General features: G+C 42.9%; 1 long non-coding RNA gene across 1 annotated transcript; it reads right to left on the bottom strand.

The window, feature by feature from the left end:
- Nucleotides 1-1,659: 1,659 nt before the first annotated feature.
- LOC126526349 (uncharacterized) lies at nucleotides 1,660-19,813 on the bottom strand. The gene is made up of 5 exons (XR_007598526.3): nucleotides 19,676-19,813; nucleotides 18,609-18,702; nucleotides 12,013-12,114; nucleotides 9,191-9,298; nucleotides 1,660-2,316 (listed from the first exon to the last, which is right to left on the bottom strand). It is a non-coding gene; the product is annotated as an uncharacterized lncRNA (long non-coding RNA).
- Between the last annotated feature and the right edge of the window lie 4,116 nt (nucleotides 19,814-23,929).

Consider the following 23,929-nt stretch of genomic DNA (forward strand, 5'->3'; position numbering starts at 1 on the left):
GATGCGATTTAAATACCACCGGTCAAACCAAAAGCATTTTCGAACCACCCCGTATTTCAACCTGTCAGTCTTCCTGGTCACTCTTTCAATTGCCTAAAACGACTATATTGGAATCAGGCTTTGGCTTGCAGCACGATGTGGAAATGTGGGATTACTTCCTCGTTAATATGCCTAAAACCACCGCCTAGAGTAGTAATGAAATCACCGGAAAAATCACGTGCTTGCCTTTTGACTAGAATAATGTTGCTATAGTATAAAAAAAAATTTCTGGCAACCTAAGTACGAGGCATGTAAAACGGTCTTTCGTCATGCTGACTAGCCCGCATATCCTTTATTTTTGTATGCCTTTGGAGCCGCTGTTGGGCAGTACGCCCACTTTACAAGACAGGTCTGCGGCACAGTGCCGTTTCCTTATCCTAAACAATGACGATCGCTTGAGACTGGGGAAATCGCTGCCTTAGTCAGGGCTCATCGTAGCCGCCCACATGCTTTTCCCTTCCGCCACCGAAGAAAGGAAGTTTTTTATTCGCTTCTTCGAGGGAGAGAACAATGCTCCCTCGTCCGTGACTCATTGAAGAAATTCATGTTCCGTCCACGTGTGATTCCCAGTTTTGAAAAATAAAATGTATTTTAGTTGTTTATGATTATTTTTTGCTAACACTTCGATTGGAGGAACGTGTCCTTTCCCTTTCTAACACTTTCGGAAAGAACGTCTTCTGTACGCTAGTTCATTCCGTTGAAAGCCGGACCACAGGGCGAAATGCTAGTGAAATAATACTAATAACACTACGTGTGTTGCTACACAAATATGTGAGTATGCCTGTCGGGATTATTTCTCGGGGCTCAGCCCATATTCGTTATGGACCACACACACACACACACACACACATATATATATATATATGTATGTATATATATATATATATATATATATATATATATATATATATATATATATATATATACACATATGCATATACACACACACACATATATATATCTGTGTGTGTGTGTAAGTATATGCAAACGCTCCTTGTCGCGCATTTCGAAAAAGTTTAGTGCTGAAAGAGACGATACGACCACTTAGTCACAACCCGTTGTCGCAGAACATCCGGAGTCGGCGTCCGCCGTCGCTGGCGTTGTCAGGAAAAGTCATCCCGTACCACAACCACGTGGGCCGTCCACGTGACACAGAGGCGTTACTGAACTAAATAAATTTCTCAAAGTAAGATGTCTAAGAAAATGTCTAAAATCCTGCTTGCACGCAACCTACAGATATGACAGCATCCGATTGTAATTTGAATATACGGAAAAAAAAATTTTTGTTACGCGGTCACTTCTACACAAGGCCCATTTTCCTTGTTTACCGGGGTATGCGCCATTGGGGAGCCGCTGCTTGTAGCCTCTGCCCTACGGAGGTATGAGCCATTGCTCCTCCCTGTACTGCCGCCGGGATTTGTCCACCATTATCTTCTGTAGGGCGCCATGTCGCTGAATGCCCGGATTCAGTGGTGGCGCCAACGCGGCCCGATAACGCTACCGCGTTCCACCTTGAAAGGCGAAGCTTAAGTGCCCTTCAAGTTCTTTTTCGGTTCTCCTCCTGACCTGCTACTATTCATCTAATGATAGCGATGTGTCGTACTAAATGAGTTTTAGATGCAATTTCAACCCGAAATTTTGTGTACGAATGTGCAGCGCATGTATGGATGTCGTTCTGCATATAACATGCCTTCGAATAAGGGAACATCGCTTGTGTAGCGCATGTTTGTTTATAAATATATCGGTAACAAAAGATACTGCGGGCACCATATGTGCAGGTAGACTTGGGTGCATATCGAGTGAGGAATGTCTACAGTTGACATTTCTCTGTTGAGCAGATATCTTGACACCAGCACCGTTCATAATACTCCTTATGTTTGCTAGACAGATTCTACTTATCTCCAGAGCTCTGTGCGTCCAATACCATCGATATTTTGTTTTTGTTGTCAGACAATTACGGAGTTTCTTGCAACGCCAGCGTCTTGCGTCGTCTGCTTGCTTGTTGTGCGGAGCAATTGCTTGTGACGTGCCAGCAAACTCTCTCAGACAGTACAAGGAAATTTTGTACGGCTCAGTTGAAGCCTAAATTAACGATGCGCCACGCTGGCATAACTTGCTGTGGTGGTTATGTGCTGGAATCAATGTTTTTTTTTTTTTCGCGTGATGATCACATATATTGTTGCGAACTGTACTGAAGTCTGGCTGTCTTGTTTGGACGAAATGTGCGAACGGCATCTTAACTGTACTTGCAAAAGCCAGTCATTGTTGGTCGGTGGCCTGCAATATAAACAAAATAATTTTTGAATGCCTTCATTACGAAAATTCGATCAATGAAGCAGCAACACAAGATACATTCAACATATACTGTTATTGCTGAGCCGGAGCGTTCAATATTATATGAACAAAACAACGCACTATGGTATACCGTCGTCATACCCTCGTCAAACCGCCGTCATCCCGCCAGTGTTGTAACATAGTCACCGTCAAACCATCGTTGTCATGCCGTCATGGACTTACTGGCTTTGTCGCTCAATCCACGTCAACCCTTCTTCGTCATTATATGGTAATCATGCTACCTTCATACAATGGCAATTATTCCGCTGTTGCCATGCCATCATTGTGACTCCGTCGTCGTCAGACAGTCACTGCCTGAATCAGTAGTCATAGCGCCATCGTCATGCCGTCGTTATCCCGTCATCGTCGTCCTTTCAACTTCGTCATCTGACTCTCCTCCATCCGCCCTCTTCGCGCCATTGTCATCATACACCCGTCATCATCATATTGTTATTTTACCATTGTCACGTCTTCGTTGTCATTGCATCATTTCCATATAATTGTCGTCTTGCATTCTTTGTCACACCATTGTCGTGATGCCGTCGTGTTAGTTGTTTTGTCACTATTTTTTATTGCAATGAAAATAAAAGGGAGAGATGTAGTCACCTTATATTGGTGACGGCTCCTCCTTTTCTCATAGCAGAAACAACATTAAAAAGAAATATGTAAGAAAATGAAAAGAAATCACGTCGTACGGGCAGATAATCCACAGCAGACAGTCCTCAACACCCCTGAACATGACAATATAAAAGTCAAATGCAGGTACCCGCCGTGGCTGCTCCGTGGCTATGGTGTTGGGCTGCTGAACACGAGGTCGCGGGATCGAATCCCTGCCACGGCGGCCGCATTTAGATGGAGGCGAAATGCGAAATCACCCGTGTACTTAGATTTAGGTGCACGTTAAAGAACCTCAGGTCGCCAAAATTTCCGGGGTCCTCCACTACAACGTGCCTTATAATCAGAAAGTGGTTTTCGCACGTAAAACGACATAATATTTTTTTCAAATGCAAATTGCACCACAATGAGTTTCTAAAGAAAGTCACAAACACACACAAACGGCCGTCATGTAGGCTGCGATGAGCATATAAAGAGATGAATGAATGAATGAATGAATGAATGAATGAGGAATTATAGAAAGTTAAAGTAATGTACGCCCAGAATCCAAAAAAGGTATAACACGTCACATACAAGCACTAATAATTACAAATAAATAAAAGGAAGGCATAGCAATATCGTCCGAATAATCAGTTCAATATCTAGTACGTGTTAAGGATGCATGTTTCTTCATAAAAATGTTCAATTGCGTTCAATGCTTTTCGCTGTGCTATTTTCGATGGCTATGGGCCCAGCAATCTTCCGAGTGAGAAAGGCCGGTGAGGATTAACGGAGTGTAGCTCTTGTTCTAGCTGCCAACCTTGCGTCGCGTGTATGTGTCACTCGAGGGGCAGATGGCGAACATCCTCATCGTCGTGGCCACAGGAGCAATCCGGAGAAGATGCCAGCTTTGGAACTATTTGGTGGATACTGTCCCAAGGCGCAATCGATGAATTAGTGTCTCGGTACATTTCGGAAGTTCTACGTCCTGCTGGTTTTTGCGTTGCGGGTACACTTCGTAAAGAATTGATTCCTCAGTATTTTCTTTAAGCCAGGTTGACATACACTAGTCCTTCATTAGTACTGCTTCATGATGCCGTCATGAACATGACATTGTTATCACATAGTCGTCATGCCATCGAGGTTACTTTGTCGTTTTACCATTATCATCGCGTCAGTAACGTCTTCCCAGTGTCATGTTGTCGTTGTCACATGATCTTTGTTGATCGATCAACCGTCATTTTTTGTCAACAGACAGTCTCTATCAAGCATCCGTTGTCATCATGCTCTTGTGGACGTGGGAGGAAATGCCTTAGCAAAGTGGAGCAATACCAAAGCAACGGAAGTCTCAGAATGAAGACTAGACTAAAGACGCGAAATAAACATAAATTTGGAAATACGTTGCCCAGCTATACTGCTCGAATGGTAATGGTATTACCATAGAGAGTCATTAAAAGGGGGTTTCCGGCTCAAATTTTCTTTTGTCATGTAATAAATATTCTGTGCGTAGTACACTCACAATAACTGGCTGTTGGTTGTGCAGCTACTAACTGTTGTCTGTACGCAGGCAACAGCCAATAGGTTCCACTTTAACGACTACTAAAGGGGCTGAAAAGCTCAATAGTTTACGAACCTACTTGAATATTTAACGTCTGTTTCACTGCAGAAAGCAAGTCTTCAGCAGAGTTTTGTTCCATGAAAACATCACCGCCACACAATGCTCCACAGAAGACCGCACCCACATAGCTAGAAAGCCTGTACGTATATCGTGCTACTGCTGCAGAAGGAGACAACAAACTGTAAAAACTATGTACCCGTAAGAAAATGTGCACTGGCAAGCGCATCATTCATTGATAAGCCAAATTTATTATATTTTTTACTCTTGCCTTTGTTTTAAAGCTCCTAACATTCTTTTACGTTTTCCCCGTTTTCCTATTCTCATTTTGTTTACGCTAAGGCCACTGGTATCTTGAAATCAAATTGCAGGACGCAATCCTCTCTGACTGCCGGCTAGTTCTTTGAAATGCGGGTCACATTTATGGCGCCTCAAGGTTTACACGCAGGGGTCAAAGGCAGGTCTGTGTGGCGCTGGTTAGCCACGCCCTCCCCTGCCCCCCACCCCCAAGGCTGACATTGACACGTCGCGTTTGCCACCAGGGTTCGCCGCGTGTCTCTCGTTAAGACATGCCGAACGCTATTCTTCTTCCAGTGGTAATCGACATGTGGCTACCACATAGGTGGCAATCTATAGCCGACTACTTGCACTGCTCTTTTGGCACAGTGTGACCGCCAATTCCAATCGCGTTCATGCTAATCCATTTCAGCTGTTATATATTTGGACACAACAATTAAGCCATTAAAATGATGATAGAATAACCAGGACAGCATGGTAACAACAGGATGTTGGAGCGAACACTGTCGCTCACATGCAGCACCTGCCGCCGCGGACCCACTTACTTCACACCATATCTGTTGTTTGCACGATGTCCAATAATGACCAATCGTGCCGCCTTGATTTCCACTATATCCGTTATTTTCTTGTACGCTGCCCACTACCGGCCAATCAGGCCAACATAATTCGAATAATGTGCACATTTTAGGACTGATCTATCTCCTGATGGCCCAATTTTTTAAAGAGGAAATGTGATCAAAACATCATCAGCTCCTTAATCGTGACCTTGCGTTGACTTCATCGTGACCTTGCTTTGCTTAGACATTTGTTTGACTAAGCAAAGAAATGCGTCGTATTTCAAATGCCGATTTCCCTGTGATGGAGCATTGGCGCCATGTCTGTTTGCCACCGCACGCCGTGTTTTGCGGTGCTTTGCCTTAGGGTCAACTGCCTTTTTAGTGCATTTCGCACTGACATCGCGTGCTCTCTGCGTGTGAGGTAAGCATAAATTTTCTTCTCTCGATTTTCTAAAAGTAATGTCATGAAGACAGTCGTTATAACGCCTGGTAAATACAGCCGAGTAAGTAAGCATAACGGTCTACAACACCATTTACTTCCTCTGAATGACGTAAACTGGTGCGATGCGGCCACCTATCAGGCCTCAACCGCGCAGGCTGAATTTCGGCCATGACGGGCGAAATGTGCATCCTTGCAAAGGAGGTCTGCAGAGCACCTCCAGAGGGCCGCTTCATCGGTGAAAAAGCGCAAGCTTACTTTCGTCTGAAAGCTTCCCGGCTACACAACTTATTATTAAAGTGTAGCAGTCTGCATAAAAGAATAAATTCACCGACAATTACGATATTTTCTCATGACAAATTGGAGCGCAGCTGTCCACGTGTTTTCATTTCGCGATATATTGACAGGCGCGGACAACCTGCCTCGTGCAGCACGTTGCAAACGCAGCGAAGTGTGACGTGACTGCCTCGCTAATCGGAAGATTAGGAAACGCAGCGCGTGGGTGTAGTGCGGGCGAAATTCAGATCAGCCCCGGCAGACAGACCTCCGCTTATGCAGCGCGCTGTTTCCATATATGGTATGGTGTGATGCGCTCGCCGCATGCAATGGGTCAATAGGCGATGGCGCTCTCTTCAGGCACCATCTCGTAATGCTCGTCGCAAGGCTTGCGCGGCGCTAGGCTTTGATTCTCACGGTCCACTCCGCGTTCGCTTTCCTCTTTCGCTTTGCTCGTTCACTCGGTTATGACGAGGGACAACGCCGATACTCGCCGCAGGAACGGGTGCCTAAGAGCATCGCTCTAAAATAATTCAATCATGCATGTCCTTCAAGTGAACGCACAATTCCCTAACCTTCACTTCAGATCAGTGCTATCATACAAAATTGTTGTATTAGCTAATAAGTGTTGCAATCAACGAAAATATATCGCTGAAATGTTTTTAGAATTATGTGCTTTTAACAATGCGGAGCCGATCACCGCTATTTATTTGCCTTAAAATGAGGCTAGCGACGTTCATTTTATTTCATTATGCATATCCTCAGAGCCTTACGGTACAACACACAAGGGTGCTCAAGCTACACAATACACAACAGTTCACACAATAGGCACCAATATTTCAAGTCACAAAAAAAAAGAGTAAAAGGAAAGCGAAAAAAAATTACAATCGTGGAACCAAGGCAAACCAATAGTGCATAACAAAAAGAATGAAAAATCCGAAATAAAATCATGCGAGCAAGCTCACAACCATTTCAAACGGAGAACAACTAAATAAACACAGTTCCACAAAAGTGTCAAATCATGTAAGCTGATCGCCAACCTAGAGAAACCGAAATTGAAAATTAATATGGCTACCTAAAACTAAGAATACTTGTGTTTTCTTTAAAGCTAGATGAATCGGTGGTGATTACGATGTCAACCTTCAGTTAACAAATTTGCTCAACTGATTCCCGAATTCACTATCAAAACATAGAAATTGGATAATGATGTACATGGTGTTTAGACATATTTCTATTTATGGATGGGAAGTACAGAGATATCGAAAAAGAGGCCCACTAAAAGCACGCTGATCCAGATATCACGCTAGGGAGAATCCGCTTAAAATTACCGCACGTAACATTTCGCAGAATGGAAGGACACTGCTGTTAGAGTTGCGTTTCGGATCCTTGTGAACGCAACCGCCCTGACTTTCATATCTACTCTGCGAAGAAGGATGCATATGTGGACCCCCTAATTGCGAACTGCACCCCCTCCGCCGGTCGGCCCGACATTGCATTATCGTCGAGATTGGCACACATATGGGAAATGCTTAACGGCTCCTTCACCGGCGCGGCCGGTGAAGGAGCCGTCACCGGCCGGAGCGGCCCACTGGATAACGTATTATTCTTGTAGGGCCGCGTCAATCCCGGCGAGTACTCGACAGCACAAATACAAGTGGCGCCTCACGTGGACGCTGGAGGAGAAGGCTTGAGCTTCGCGTCGTCACGGGGACATGGTCCAAGGCGAACTAGCCCTTAACAACTTCGCTGTGAAACGAAAACCACCGAAAAATCGTCCCTACCTCAGACAGCTTTGTAACACCGTAGAAAAAACACTTGATCGCTTACCACGCGCACCAGCTTCCGTCCAATGGCGTGGAAGCCATTCTACATGTAGCGACACAGTTCATTTCGCGGCAGGGAGGCACTGCATAAAACTCAGGCTGACTTCATCGAGCGCTAAGATCTCGCAATCTGGATCATCTACTTGAACGAATACTGGCGGTGTGCGTGCTGGGTGATCAGAAAGGTTGAAGGAATCCCTACACAAGCGAGCTGTTAATACACGTTAATCCAGAGTTTTGTGTACCGGGTGGTATGGTTCTCAGATTATGGAGAAGTACCATTAAGTACCGGTAGCAAATAGCACGATTCGGGCCCTCGAGTTAGATTAAGCGAATGGGCGGGCAGTGCTTGCTCAAGAAATAGAATTACGTAATTTACACATAAGCAAACACTGAAAATGAAGCTAGAGGCAATTATTTTGCGACGTATATTGCACTCTACTAATTGTTGCGGATTATTACGTAAGAAGTTCGCGCTTGGAAGAATTTCTCAGTAGTACGTAAGATTACTCTCTATGATGTAAGCAATGATAAGGGTGATTTATGTGCGAAAACGACACTTGGTATAAAGAAAGCCGAAGGTCAAAGGAATGCGAACCATGGCACAATATAGAGGCGTTACACTGAAGTGTTCCGCATTAAATCTGACTCCGTTAGTTTCCTATAACTTCATTAAGAGCACGGCGCATCAGTTTTTACGAATTCTGCACTACTCCAATGAATTTACTGCCGACGAAAAGGGAACCATTGACATTGCGCACAATATTGGAAACGGTGACTTACCACATATAGGCCCTATAACGTAAAAAATATTTCAATCTGATTTTATTCTATCTTCTGACGTTAAATTTATGTATTGGACGACGAAAACATTAGGTGGTGATCCGCAACCTTTTCCGACCAGCCGAATCAAACGCTCTCCTGGTTTGTATGAGGTCAATTTTGTTTGCTTTAAATTTGAATAACATTTTCTACTCTGAGCAGTCATTCTTATGTAATTGGCTGGCAAGAGGCTACAAGCACGCTCAAGCAGAGAGGGTTTCAATGGGGCCGAGCCAGTGCAGTGAACATAAATAACCAGATGATAAGGGTGATGCCGGCATATGCGATTGGTCCGCTACCTTTTACTTAGTTCACACATATGCTCATCTTATGATTCTTGAATCATTCCCTCGATCTGGTACATATAGAAGAGGAGTGACAAAACTGCACTTACAGCACTCGCATCCACATAACCACGTCCCTTTTGATTTGCATTTCACAAAATAACCTTGACCTCCACAATAATATTGCCACAACGAAACACAGTCCTTTTGCACGTCAACTGAAATAGCAGGAATGCAGCATCAACGAAAGCAATCGTGAGAAACATGTTAGGTTTTAAACTTTGCTTCCTTCCTCTCTATGAGTGAAAAATTGTGATATTGACAAACCAATGGCAGCTCAAAACAACTCCAACGTAAGCGACCGATATTCTGCGAAGTACAAAAAAGACACCCATAAACTTTACAAATTAAAGCTCTTTTTATATCTCTTCGTTTGGACTAATCGCTCGTACGTAGCAGTGGGAGAAGAAACACCTACTAGTTTGATTGCTGTTGCCTTTTTAGGACAACAGAAACACCTTTCTCGAGCGCATAACTACCGATCATCTTCTTCAAATTCTTAAACACATTAGGCGGCTCAGCTCAATACTTACATGCTTCTATTTCTCAGCTAAGATTTAAAAAAAGAACTTAAGCATTATGGTTTAAATAAAGCCAGTAGGCGGTCAGTTTGGCTGCTTGACAAGCTTTCCGTTTTTGAGACGGAAAGGAAAGACAAGAAGAAGCGTGCCAGTGTGGCTGCATAGATGTGTAGAAAAAGACCCGCGGTGTTCCGTTTTTAAGCTTGTAACTGCAGTTCACTACGTTTGTAACTGTGTATAGTGCATTGCACATTCCTATCGGAGATGTGCTTCTATTTGTCAAAGCTCAGTTCTTACTTAGGTAAAAACGTGTTCATCTATAACACACAACGGCTTGTATGCGCGCAGGCACTGGCTGCACAACACAAGAACTTTTGGATACCCTTATTGGTACTCCAGGGTACGCTGAGATACCTCAGTGTAGGACGATAACCTTCCGGTTCTGCAACTCCGCCCTTCCGTACATCTGCGTAATATGCTATCACGTGGGTTCTCTTTAAGAACTCGTTTGTTGACTAGGAACGAAGGAGCAGTCACTGGGAACACACCAATATTTCTTTATTACTTTTTTTCCTTTCTTTCTATCTCCTCAAGCAATTAGTATTGTTTTGTTTCTTTCTCTACTTATATATCCCTTTCGTAACATGTACTACCTGCCGCCGTGGCTTAGTGGCCATGGTGTTGGGCTGCTAAGCAGGAGGTCGCGGGATGGCATCCCGGCCCCAACGGCCGCCTTTTTATGGGGGTGAAATGCGAAAACACCCGTGAACTTGGATTTAGGTGCACGTTAAAAACACCAGGTGGTCGAACTTCCCGACTCCCCCAATACGGCGTACCTCATAATCCCATCATGGTTTTGGCACGTGAAACCTCATAATTTAGTTAAATGTTTACCATCTGCTTGCATCATTTTGTGCTTCCGTTACTCGTCCTTTACCATCGCAAGTTTCCTATTTTCATCTATGTTCACAATCACCAATTCCCAGATTACATTCTCTTAGATCCAAACATATTAGGAACTGACTCCTGGTTGATTCCGCAATGTGTTTTTGTTATCGACGAACAACCTGCGTACCGTTACACTCAAACACCTTTGATAATTACTGGTGATAAACAATGCAATTTTTACAGAAAAAATGTGGCTTACTCAAAGAAAGCCCCATTTTCTTTTATTTACATAATAAAAACCAGCAAAGTTGACCTTGCCTTGACCTTGACACATCCGTAACTTACATTCTTGATAATTACATGTTACATCTGCACAGTTCATACTTCAAATATTTTGAAGGAGAGGCAAATTGTTAGCCTTTCCTGCAAATCCGCGAAACTTCCGTTTAGCAACGCCAACTAGACACGACTATTTCTCCTACACTCGCTGGAATTGTTCATAGTAGCCACCTGCCTAGCTCTTATTGCACCGTTTGCCATTATTGCTGTCTATGCACCAGCTGATTTTCCGCTTCAGCCGTTACTTGACCAATTTAAAAATTGTATTTTTCACGTCACACTGCCATTTATTGTTATAACCAGTTATTTCTTTCCGAGCACCTGGAATAGGGTCCAGTTGACGGTGATGCTCACGGCACGCGCAATCATTGCAGTTTTCCGTCCAATAAAGTAATAAAGTAAGTTTTAGTAACACCATTCTGCACCTACCTTTCAATCATACTATGGTGGAAGCTGGGAGACGTCTCCTTTCCATCCCATGCTGTCGGGTGATACGACTACATCTGAGCGCGTATGCACAAAGAGCCCTTACGCCAGAATCGTTCCTAAGCGAAAACTGATTCTGGACATATTATTAACGAAGGAGGCCTGCCAATGGGTAACACCATTTACGGATATTTCTTCGTAATTTGTTCCTTGATCAGTAAGCTATTCCGAAGCAGTATCCGATCAAGAATTCATTCAGCTTCTTCAGTCAAAAACGCACACACACAAAGCAACACGCCTTACCAACTTCAGAATGTACAAAAGTTTGGAATTGTTTTCAAAATGTAAATGGTTTTAGTTGGTTGCGCAAAGCCCCCTTCATGTCTTTATGAAATGCTTCCCTCTCTTAGACCGTTCTTGAAATACTTCGTGCGGTTATCAGGAGAAGTAGGCAATAATCTTTGTGTGGGAAGACGAGTGAACAACGAGAACTATATGTTTTAGAATCAAATTTTTCACAACTATTTCAACAGCTGGGACGAAATTAGCTGGAAACACCTGCATTGCAGTCATTATCATCGCATATATGCCTTATTCTTTATATACCTTTCAGATGGATTTGTCATGTCTGAGAACACAGCGCTTCGCACATTAGTCAGTCCACTTTTTTTATTCAATGAAATAGTGATGATGCTTACCACATCTCCTGTAAGTTATGTAGTCATTTAGGATGAAGCAGCTGAATTTCAAACCTTCACTCATGCACTTTTTTGTATATTTGGAGGGACACCTTGGATTGTCTGAAGAAAGAGAAGGTCGTCACAACTCTAATAAATATCGTACCCTTGGTCCCTATAACATAAAACTGTTCCAATATGTTTTTATTCCAATCTTCTGACGTCAAATTTGCGTAACAGGCGACGCAAGCATCGGGCGGTCACCCGTAGCGTTGTCTGAACAGACCAATCAAACGCTGTCCTCCTTCAAAAGATGTCACTTTCGTTTGCTTGAAAAACGAATAACATTGCCTACACTGAGCGGTTTGTCTTATCTAATTGGCTGACAAGAGGCATGGAGCACGCTCAAGTGGAGAGGGACTCGATGGGGCGGAGGCATTGCATTGAAAATCGATAACCCGATCAAGAGGGTGGTGCCGGCGTCCCTTACTTAGCTTACTTAGCTTGCTGTGGCTGGTCGAAAATCTCGGTGACATGCAACGGAACCTTAAGAATGACGCTGAAACGGATGCTCAGCAAGGAAGAGTTGCCAGAACGAAGTCGTAAACGTGTCGAAAGTGCTCGAAAACGTTACACGGCCACGCAAAAAGTTTTATTATACGCAAATTACCCAGGCTCTCCGGCAGGTGGGAGTCGCCAGTGCCTGAGTGATCGGCGGCAGCCATCTTTTATTCCTTTTAGAACGGGGCCGCCTGCGGCTAATCAGGGGAAAATTCAGTTTTGTTCAGCATAATAATGCATCTTTAACGCGTACACGTCACTTTGACGCGGTGAGTTTTTGCAGTTTTGTGACGTCGAGTGCCAGGCAGGTCAAGTGGGTGCAGCCCGAAAACATTTGACCAATAGCCGAGGGGTCATCGCGAAAAGCGGTCCAATCAGAAATAACTATTTTTCTTTCGGTCGGTCTAATCATGCATAATCAGTGTGCACACGTCATATCACATGGGGAGCTATCACGGTTTTCGTGACGTCGTGTGACGGACAGGTTACGTGGGGGTGGTCCCAAACAGTTTTTGTCCAATAGCGGAGGGCTGAGCGCAGGGCTGGAATATAAAAGTTTGGAATAGTTTTACGTTATAGCGCCCCTGGTTAATATATTAGGGTTTAGAAAATTATGCAGGAATTGCAATGCGGTGCTTTTACTGCACGTGATTGAAGCATTCGTAATATCGTAGGCCTGGCGCCAAGCAGCACAACGTTTTTGAAACGTGACGAACGTAGTCATGTCAGCGGGCTGCTGCAGGCGTCATGCCTAAGGAGAAGCTCACGCTTCAGCTACATAAAATATGTTTGTAAGTATATATTGTCACGTGGTAGTGACTGTGAAGAAAGCAGCTAAACTGAGAAAGACGAAACTAGCGTTTTATTCGGCGAACTTGTGCCCTCAAGAACAGGCTACACTCAAAGAACGGCAACAGCGGCGAACACAGTCAGCGATCGGCGAAAATCTGATCAACGGGTCAAGCGCGTCGGCTTTTATAGATCGATCGTCGAAGGTTCCAGAGTAATCGCTGGGACCCGCGCGCCTTCCACAAAGTTCTACATTATTCGCGTCGCGCGCACATGCAATCAGATTACACAAGGTCCGGTCACAGACAGTGGATGGAACCATCGATAAGATTTCAGAAACTTCCCACACATGCAAGCGCGTCCTGCGCTGTGCGATAACATTGGCTAGGCGGTGAAACGTGTCGCCCGATGAAGACAACTACACGTGTCAATATTGTTTTCAAAGGGTGTAAAAGAAAGCTGGTCTAAAGAAAGCTAAAAAGAAAACTCGATAAAAGCAGAATCGACCACTATACTGACGCGCCAGCAAAAGAGTTCAGTCATTCACTCACGGTAGACAATTCTGACCTGACTGGTGTACGGAAGAGCGAAGCAACATTCGACATAATTTTATCTCCTTTATTCCTTGAATGAAGGACACATCCTTGAATAAAAATTGATTCCTTTCTGTACAATTACGAGTAGAAGACAATTAAAACAAACCCTCCGAGAGGCGAAATAGAGGCAATAGGAAGATAACGAAACTTACATTATGTACACGTCACTAGTTACAGTGAAAGCAGCAAATCAGAGTTGCTGCAGCAGTATTTAAAAATGGTGTAAAATGATTAATTCTCAAATCCTAAAGCACCATGGTACAATACCCATAATAAGCGCTTGCATATTCGTAAAAGACCGCTTTGTCCACCAGCCTGAATGGCCCAATTTGGTTTTGGCTGAGCGCCTTATGTTACGGCACATGACGCTTACGTATAAGCCTTGAAATTCTCCGAGTGGGCATGGAGGAAGGCGATGAATGGGTTATGTTCACTAGAGTCCCGTAATTTTCACGCAGTTCTGGCATCTTCGTTGCCACCGCATTGTGAAGAGCCTTTCGTCGTAACAGCACAAGCGTCGCAGTTACAGGTGCAACCTTCCTGGGCAGCACCACGACAATCAGCGGAAAAGTTAATGTGTGACGTCAGCGACCATCCTTTAAACAGCGTCAGCGGCACGTGCCTCCAGTGCCATCATCGCAGCCCTACCTGCGCATGCTCCAAGAAGAGCCAGTGTTGGCGACAATGGGAGCGCCCCAATCAACTCGTAAAATACATCCCGGAATCAGCACTCCCTTTAATGGGCTCGGTGGCACAGTAGCAATGGGTTACGCTTTTTGGCAACCCGTTTTTCATGCAGGTAAAAAATAACTTTATTATCTCTACGTACGCGTTATCCTGTTCTTGTAGTGCTGCCTTGCCCACAGCAATGTTACGCGATACACTGCTGTCCGGTTCTTTCTTTCTTGGTAATTTTGGTAGGACACGTTGATGAAAATCCTGGTCGTACCTAGCACTTGAACTACTACTGCTGTATCTGACTAGCAGTGTAATCTAGCATAGTCTTTCAGCGAACGCAGGTCCGCACAATAAATGCTTTTAAATAAAATAAGGCCTCCAGAAATTATGCTACACAAACATTATTCATATGCCCTTTTACTGTCCACTCTGGGAACAAGCAACAGCGAAACTGTTATGTGTTCTTCTAAAATGACAAAATTATACATATATATATATATATATATATAAATATATATATATATATATATATATATATATATATATATATATATATATATATATATATATATATATATATATAGCTGGCATTTCACCAGTGCTGCTTTGCAGCGTCTGGCGCTCACGTTCCCGGTTCTCTTCGCTCGCCCTCTCGTCACGGGTCACGCTCCTGATCGTCGGCGGGTAGAAGATTGCTGCGACGGGCCTTATCGCCGTCCCGCCACGAGCGCTGACATTACCGCGGCTGCTCACACCGCCGTTCATAACGGGCACACCTGCGGGTCTTCGTCGGTCGGCAGACACGACGGGCCAAGCTCATTGACGGACGCCCGATCGTCCTTAGCGTCTTCCTGCCGCCGGTGCGCCCACTCTGATTATCGCTCGCGTCGTCGTTCTAGGAAACGTTTCTCGTCTTCCGTGCGCACGATACGCGTTCGTCCCATGGAACCGCTCAAGAACAACTGCCGATCAGGTTGCTAGGTGACACTGACGTCACCCTATAGATGAACACACATTGGACGATGCATGCGTGTACGTCTGTTAGGCCATTTACACGGACACGGTTGCTATAGCCACGCGCCCCCTTGAGGCGGCGCACGAGTGCCGTGCCGGGAACAATGGGTCATCAATCACTCGACTCGACACTTACGACGAACGCTCTAGGATGAACAATAGCCATGCATCATAGGTGTTGACACTTATGCTAATGAACCTACAAGATTAGATTCTCTTTTACACTAGCTCTAGAGACAAAATGTTTCTTTGTCGACGCTACGTTGCACCCGCACGGACGCAGAAAATTTGCCCACTGTATACAGCTTTCCTGTAAAACAATGAAATCCTTGACGTCGTCCAGCAACGAATAAGTTAAATGGAACAAGATTCTGGTTGTTTTATCAGCGTAAAAACTCAGGTCAAGAGCCTTCAGACCATTCCTGAGAACCAAGCATACCACATCGCTGCGTTAGCCTTCCGTGTAGGCGAGGCGGAGGACAGCGGATGCAGCCAAAATTTATTATTTTACGGGCTTTTCGATACAGACAGAGAGACTTAGACACAGGCAGAAAAAAAGTGATAGATTTCTGTGCTTCTCATTTCTAGTCAACTGTCGAAACGCCAGTTATTGAACGCGCTTACAATTCTGGCACTTTCCCTTGCGAAATAAAATGTCCTGTGGTAGTTCGCACACTTCGAAGAAAGCAAGCGTGTTCTACGCATGGTAGCTGAACGTAGGACCAGACTACCCGGTTTCGAGATTACAGAAGACCGTCTGGACAAGAACTCGCTTTTCCTGAAAACGCTTGGCCGACTCCTGCAAAAGTCAAAATGTGTCATTCAAACTACGCTATAGAAAAGAAGTGATTGGGAACGATACGTACATATTCGGCCGTACCAGTGAAAAAGTTGTGAAACTCAGATCGTAGCAATAGCATTCTGTCCTCTAACATAACCCAACTAGTCTGTCACTTCTTTTTACTAACATCAGAACTCTTATACAAATGGGAAGCTCAAGGCAGCCTCATAGACGGATACTCATCCAACCTCATACTACTTCCTGAAACCCCGCTAAACTCATCTATTCGCCACCACTAGATTCATTATATCCCCCCTGAGTTTGATTTACATCAACATGACCGCGAGATGTCAAACGACTTTTATAGGCGTCCACCACTCCTCGCAGCACGCTCGCATAACTGTCCCTTCCTCTTTAGCAATCATTTTGCTCCTCTGCGACGCCGTGAGTCTACCCATAATAATCGGGGTGCCACCGTCCCCGAGACAGCGACCCCTCATTTGCAGAATTCCTTCATGATGCATTACACGAGCTATTTTCTCTGTATCCCAAGGCTGCGATAACTATTTTTGGCGATTTTAGCTTTCCATCTATTACCATGTCTGACCTAGCTTATATAATATTAAAACAAAATGAAGAAAGCAACTTTGTGAACAAGTAAACAAACCAGCGACGTTTAGAGCTGATTTTTGTGGCTTTCGAAATATGTCCCGTTAGAACAGATGCGGCGGTATCGGTGGGCTTGTGAATATGACGTTGCTATCTTACAATGTCGTGCATGGCTACTTTTGAAATGAAGGTATTGGTGGCGGTGTGCCAGCTTATTATATAACGTTGTGAAAATGCGATTATCTCTAATTTCTACAGTTATATAAATGAAGTTTCCGCCTGATTTAGAATAACTGTTTGTGAAACAGATTCATGGAAGAACCGAATTTCTCTGCCGTTGGTGTCCATAAAGAATATGTCGTCTAAGAGCTTTCTCTAGACAAACGGTTTCAAAGACCTGGTCGCAAGAAAGGGTCCTGCTAGCGATTCCCTAAGAATATTCGCATAAATAGGAGCCACCTATGTGCTGATTGCCGTTCAACTCATCTGGAGAAAGTGTTTCTTGCCAAATTCGCATTTATTGTACCCTAGTACTAATCATAATTGTGTTGACCTTATGTCCTCGTTCAAAATTACAGGCGTGTCCGCCTTCGTGTAAGTGTTGACTCTCGTGTCAATGTCACCTACTTGTGGGATGTTTGTGAAAAGAGATACTACTTACATTGTAACTAGGAAGCAATCTCTGGAGATATCGAGTCCATTGATTAGGTGAAGAAATTCGTTGGTGTGCTGACGAAGATGCACTGTACTCTGACACTGTACTCTGACACTGTACACTGACACTGACACTAACACACAGTGAGTACAGTGACACTGTACTCTGATGTAGGCTTATCCACCAGCCGAAAACGTTAAGAAGTCTTCCAAAAAGTTCGTCGTCTCACTCCTGCGTAGGTTACATCGTGTCCTACGTGCTGAACTTTGAAGAAACCCCCTCTATATATACCTATATATATATATATATGTATATATATATATATATATATATATATATATTACCTCTTGGGGGACCCGTTATTTGCTATACCAACGTTATAATATATGTTATCTATATATATACGCTCCTCTAAGCATTTTAATTCGCTGTTACCATCTGCCACGTTCCCGACTACCCACAGTTTGCACCCATTCACTTCTTCCCTTTGAAATGCTTCTAATACTAAAGAATAAAATAGGCCTGGCTACTAAGCACCCACGCGTATGAGGGCCCCTAGGTGTGCTATAGATAGCCGCCGCCTGAAAGAGTACAAGCCTAAAAGCAAGCTGTTTATCGTAAGCTCACCGTTCAGTGCATGGGGTTTTCTTGATGGTGACAAAACAACAGCAGCAAGCAGTTGGAACGTCACAGAAAAAACACACGTGCCATTGTTATCTCCATTCAGCCACGCAGCAAATGTACAGCAAACAAATCCGGTCCCCAATCCTCACTATATGACATTCACTGCGCTGTAAATATCTACCTTTAGCAGGATGCTATTAAAAATGTTTAAATGCAGAAGTCAGTAACCAGATGCTTACTACAATTACTGTTTCCTCTACTATTTATTTTTCATAAAATTTAGTGAATTTTATGAAAGAGAGCAACTTACATGTAAAGATATTTGCGCCGTAGATGGCAACAAAAAGAGAGGCCACTATGATCCATATTTTCGCCATAGTGTCTTGTGGAGTTCGCTTGTAGAACTTCCTTTCGAAATATGGAAGTTGGGAAGCAGAAAATTAAATTTGGCTGAATATTATGAGATGAATGAAAAATCATGCCGTACAGCTACATAAGCCGTAAACATGCAGGCTGTATTCTGCTAAATAATATCTGCGCAAGAAGCCGAAAAGATCGTTTCTACCAAGTTTTACTGCGACAGGTGTATGTCAACCTTACTCCCCATGCAAGAACGCTAGAACTCATGGCATACTGGTGCTATATAACACAGAAAAACGCGTAAACTCCACTCAAACTATTTCAGAAACTTAGAAAGGACTGCCTCTCAATAAATCTGGCGCCTCAACGCCTTCGTATCCCATATAGGGGCTATTTTATGAATGCGTGGATAGAGGGTAGGACAAAAAATGTGTGCGCATATTTATCTTTTCTTGGTTCTAAAGCTTGTTTTGCTTTAGAATGTGTAGCATGCAGGTAAGGCACACATATATACTGATGTGTTTTGTATTCAGAATAGAACAAACAACTATATGATCATTATATCCTAAGGCAAACAGCGTGTTTTAGTATCTATCCCTGGTCATTGGTCACTACAGTAGAGCTCCGTACCGCAGTGGCAGCGACTAAGTTAATTAGGGAAAGTGATGCTCCTGAGTACTCGACGGTTTGGACGGCACTAGACCGTTTTTGTAACGGCCATCGCAGCAGATTATTCAGTGAAATGGTTTTAGTAGCAGAATACGGGCATGGTGGAGCATCTTGCGAAGATGTGTTTCCGCGGGTGCCCAGCCACATTAGATAATGCCGCAGCCGGCTGGCCACGCGGGATGTAAAACGGGTAAATTATGTGTTATGCGTCTGCATAACCCTGACAGAAAAAACAACGTAGAGAAACTTATGAATCGCCTTTAACAACGTAGTTCCAAGATGCGGAAGAAATGTTGATTCTGAGTGCAGTAAACGCGGAACTAAAATATAAAATTTCTGTCGTCTTACCCAAGAGACAAAAATTTCTCTCCTCGACTTTGGCTAGGTGTGGCCTTCAGCAAACTCTTCCTGCATAATATAATGCACGTCGAATCTTGCTCGTGAGCTAGGGCTGAGGTTGATGCTGCATGTGCTATTTCCTGCCTTTTATCTGGCTTCACGAACAGCTGGAGTCAAGCATTTCGCGCCAAGTTTGAACAATGGGGATTTGTTCGCTGTCTTGAGGAACGATTTTTACACCATGGTCTGCCCTACATATTGCAAGGAGGGCATTATTTGCTCGCTGAATTTGTTGTTTTGTGCATCCCTTCTTCACAATATTGGAGGTGCAATATTGCGTTGGACCATTCTTTCTCCAACCCCTATTTCCACTTCGTTTAATATATTTGTTTAAGTTTGATGTCTCGCAATCCTTTATGAGGTTATTTTTTTGCGCCATCTTATTCATCAGTTTATCAAATATATTTATCGCTCAAGGCACATTATCCAGTTTATAGGCGAACTATATCATGAGTAATCACGTGCTTACAACCTCCCAACCTCAAGACAATGCATAGCTGATGCCTGTGATTCTTGTGCATTATTATGAAAAACTAGGTATTAACCTAGAGGTATTAACAAAACGCTACTACACAAATGCTGTATGGGCTCTCCATATTGACACAGACCTACAAGAGTTATGTAAAATTTTACATTCACAGCAAAGTATGTTACTACAGCTGGAAAGCGAATTCACAAACATTTATTCATTTTTACAAGTATTCTGCGCAATGGCAGAATACTTGTAAGAAGACGCGAAGGAGCGTCAGTGTTACGCATTGACAATGAACAAGGGTTACATAAAATAATCTAAAATGATTGACCAAGTACACTCAACTGAACAATGGCTATCAGTGAAAGACGAGTGGGCGTCAGATCTTTCTAGCAGCTTATTGCTTGAGCTAATCCATGTGAATGTGAGAAGCCTGCGCAAACACTGGGACATGTTAAAGATTCACCTAGCTGAAGCACTCCCATCATTACATGTTTTAATTTTAACCGAAATCAATATTTCAAAAGACGAATGCGCTCATTTCGCACTGCGTGGTTTTCAGTCTTTCTTTTTGTGCAGGGATAACAAAAGAGGTGGTGGCATAGCGGTCTATGTAAAAAGTGATTGGCACTGTGAACGAGTGTCCTTTGATTTTCAAGATGCTGAAGTAGTTACTGTACTAATGACTAAAGCAGATCTGGAATTTACAGTATGTGCTGTTTATAGGCCACCGAGCACTAACCTAAATACATTTCTAGACAATTTGGCAAGCTTCCTCAAAAAGTACGCAGACAGAAGCAGCATTATTTTGGCCGGTGATGTTAATATAGACATATTTACAGCAAATAAGCCTGCAACATCTGATTACTTAACACTATTGGCAAGCTACGGACTCGAAACCAAAATTCAGAGTTATACACGAGAGGAAATTCTCGGTCATCGTTTAACAAGGTTGTGTATAGACCATATCAGCACAAAAATGTGCAAATATAATTCATTTGGCTGTGTTATTAAGGAAAAAGTAGCGGACCACTACTTTATCGCTATAGCAGTTTCAGGAGATGCTGCTGCTTTGACTGAAACAAAGATTGTAGAGAAATATCTTTTGAATTTTAATGAAGTAGATAAACGTGTGAGAACATTCAACTGGGATTCATTAACGCGGCGCAGCCACCTAAAGGCTTACGAACTGTTTGTAGAGGCCTTTAGAGAAATTTACCTTTGCTCCGAAAAGAAAATAAAGCTTCAAAGAAGAAATAAAGATAGCCCGTGGATTGATAACGAAATAATGGAGCTTTGCAGCGTTAAAAGCAAGCTCCTTAGAAAATGCCAAGATAAACCCGGGGACGCTCTTGCAAGAGAAGAACTTAGGCAGACGAGAAACAAAGTAAACGCTAAAATAAGACTAGCTAAGAAGCGCTGCCACTCAGGCAGGTTTGCAGCTTGCAGTCGTAATACCGGTAAAACATGGAACTTGGTTAACACTCTAATAGGGAGACCTGCAAAATAGAGTATTGGTAATACTCTTGCTGACGCCTTTCTCGAGTCACCTGCGGTTCAGATAGCGAATGATTTTAACAAACACTTTATCGAATCGGTAAACAACATTACAAATGGGTGCATACCGGCAAATATCCGAAATAATGTTACGTTCTCTAACATTCATTCTGCTTTTCTGCCTACTGTTGATGAAGCAGAATTGTGGGATATTATACGATCCATGAGTTTAACAAAATCTCCAGGTTTTGATAAAATTAGGATAAGAGATATAGCTGCGAATTTCGATGTGCTCAAATCAACACTACTTTACATCCTAAATGAAACATTAAAAACCGGTCAGATACATGAAAACATGAAAGTTACCATTGTGAGACCTCTTTATAAGAAGGGATCTCGAAAACTTTACGAGAATTACCGACCAATTTCAGTTCTTTCGTCTTTGGCAAGCATATTGGAAAAAATAGTCTATGCTAATATGGCCTCATTCTGTGAAAAGTTTAGCCTCATTAACCCAGCGCAGTTTGGCTTTCGCTCGAGACAGAGTACTGTGGGTCTGTTGGAAGATTTTAGTGACTATATCTGTAACGAAATCGATAAAAACAATGTTGTTTTTTACTCTTTTCGTTGATTTACAACGAGCATTTGACACATTAGATCATGAACAGTTACTATCAAAACTAAGAAGATGTGGTTTCAGAGGCCCGTATTACTCATTTTTTTAAAATTATTTAACAGGCAGACAACAGTGTGTCCGTGTGGCGGAGTCCTATAGTTCTTTATTGCGTGTTAAATCAGGGGTACCGCAAGGGTCCGTATTGGAACCGCTTTTGTTTAACATTTACATGAATGATCTTGCTTGCTTACCACTAAAATCAAAAATTTATTTATACGCTGATGACACGGCTTTGGTTGTATCGAACAAACTTTCGAGCGAAGCCGCTAGAGTGTTACAGTATGATGTCTGTAAACTACTTGATTGGTTCATTAATAACAAAATGTTCATTAATAAATCGAAGACTAATATGATGTGTTTTCACAGCCCATATAAAGCAGTCACGGATATTTCCCCTGCTTATCTCCGCACCAGTGACTGCCTTCCATGCTCATGTGCTCCGGTAGCTCTGGTAAATAGCACAAAATACCTGGGGCTACACTTCGACGACACATTGTCATGGAATGTCCACATTCAAGAGCTCGCAAAGCGCTTACGTGCTGTGTACGCTCATTTGTATGCCCTAAAATCTTTCTGTGATGTAAATATTCGTAAAATGGTTTACAAGGCACTTGGAGAATCGATCATAAAGTACGGAATAACAATTTATGGCTTTGCTTCTTCTAGTAGACTTAAGATAATTAACTGCATCCTAAAAAAAATTGCCTATAGCCTCTCGTATGGCACACTTGGTCACGGGGAAGATCTCTTGCTGAGCATGTACCAGTCAGACATGTTGTTTGTCGAGCAACAAGTTTTGTTCGACGCCATGTGCAAAAGTTATTTTTCTGCTAAATTCAAAAACTTGAACGTGAAATCTCGCAGCTTACGTCAGACAGAAAAATATGTGGTACCTCGTGTGTACACAAACTACGGCAAGAGAACTCGTGCTTTCTACGTGCCGGCTAATTTCAATAAATTGAATGAGAATGATATCGCGGGAACATTTAAACAAATAAAATCACATTTAAGGTCATGGGTGATACGTAATGTCCATATTCTTTGATGTTTTCTTCGGGATTTGAAGCATGCGAACCTGATTGCGAAGTCATCTCTAATGTCAATGTGTACTTTTTTTCCCCTGTTGATGCAATAATTTCTTTTGTTCAAATAATATCTTTTGTTCACTTTTGCAATATCATTTTTTTCCTATATTCTTTTTATTAATTTATTTATTTGTACACATATCAGTACTGCCAGCTGACTGCCCAGCCTCGCACACAAGCAATGTTGCTTATGCGGGCTGGATCTGTAACCATGACATGACTGGATGTAATAAAGATTATTATTATTATTATTATTATTATTATTAGTTAAATTAAAACTTTGCAGAAGTTCAAAGCTCCACAGAGGAAATTAAACACAGGATGGTATCTCTGCGAAATGCACGATCTTTTTTAAATATTTCATACTGCAGCTGACTACGCCGGCAAGGGGCTTCAGCGTGCTCCAAGGCATTGGCCATATAGGATCAGTAATTCGCACCTCTTTATCATCGATATACGTGCACAAACACATT

This window comes from Dermacentor andersoni, chromosome 8 (assembly GCF_023375885.2).
Source record: "Dermacentor andersoni chromosome 8, qqDerAnde1_hic_scaffold, whole genome shotgun sequence".
Classification (NCBI taxonomy): domain Eukaryota; kingdom Metazoa; phylum Arthropoda; class Arachnida; order Ixodida; family Ixodidae; genus Dermacentor; species Dermacentor andersoni.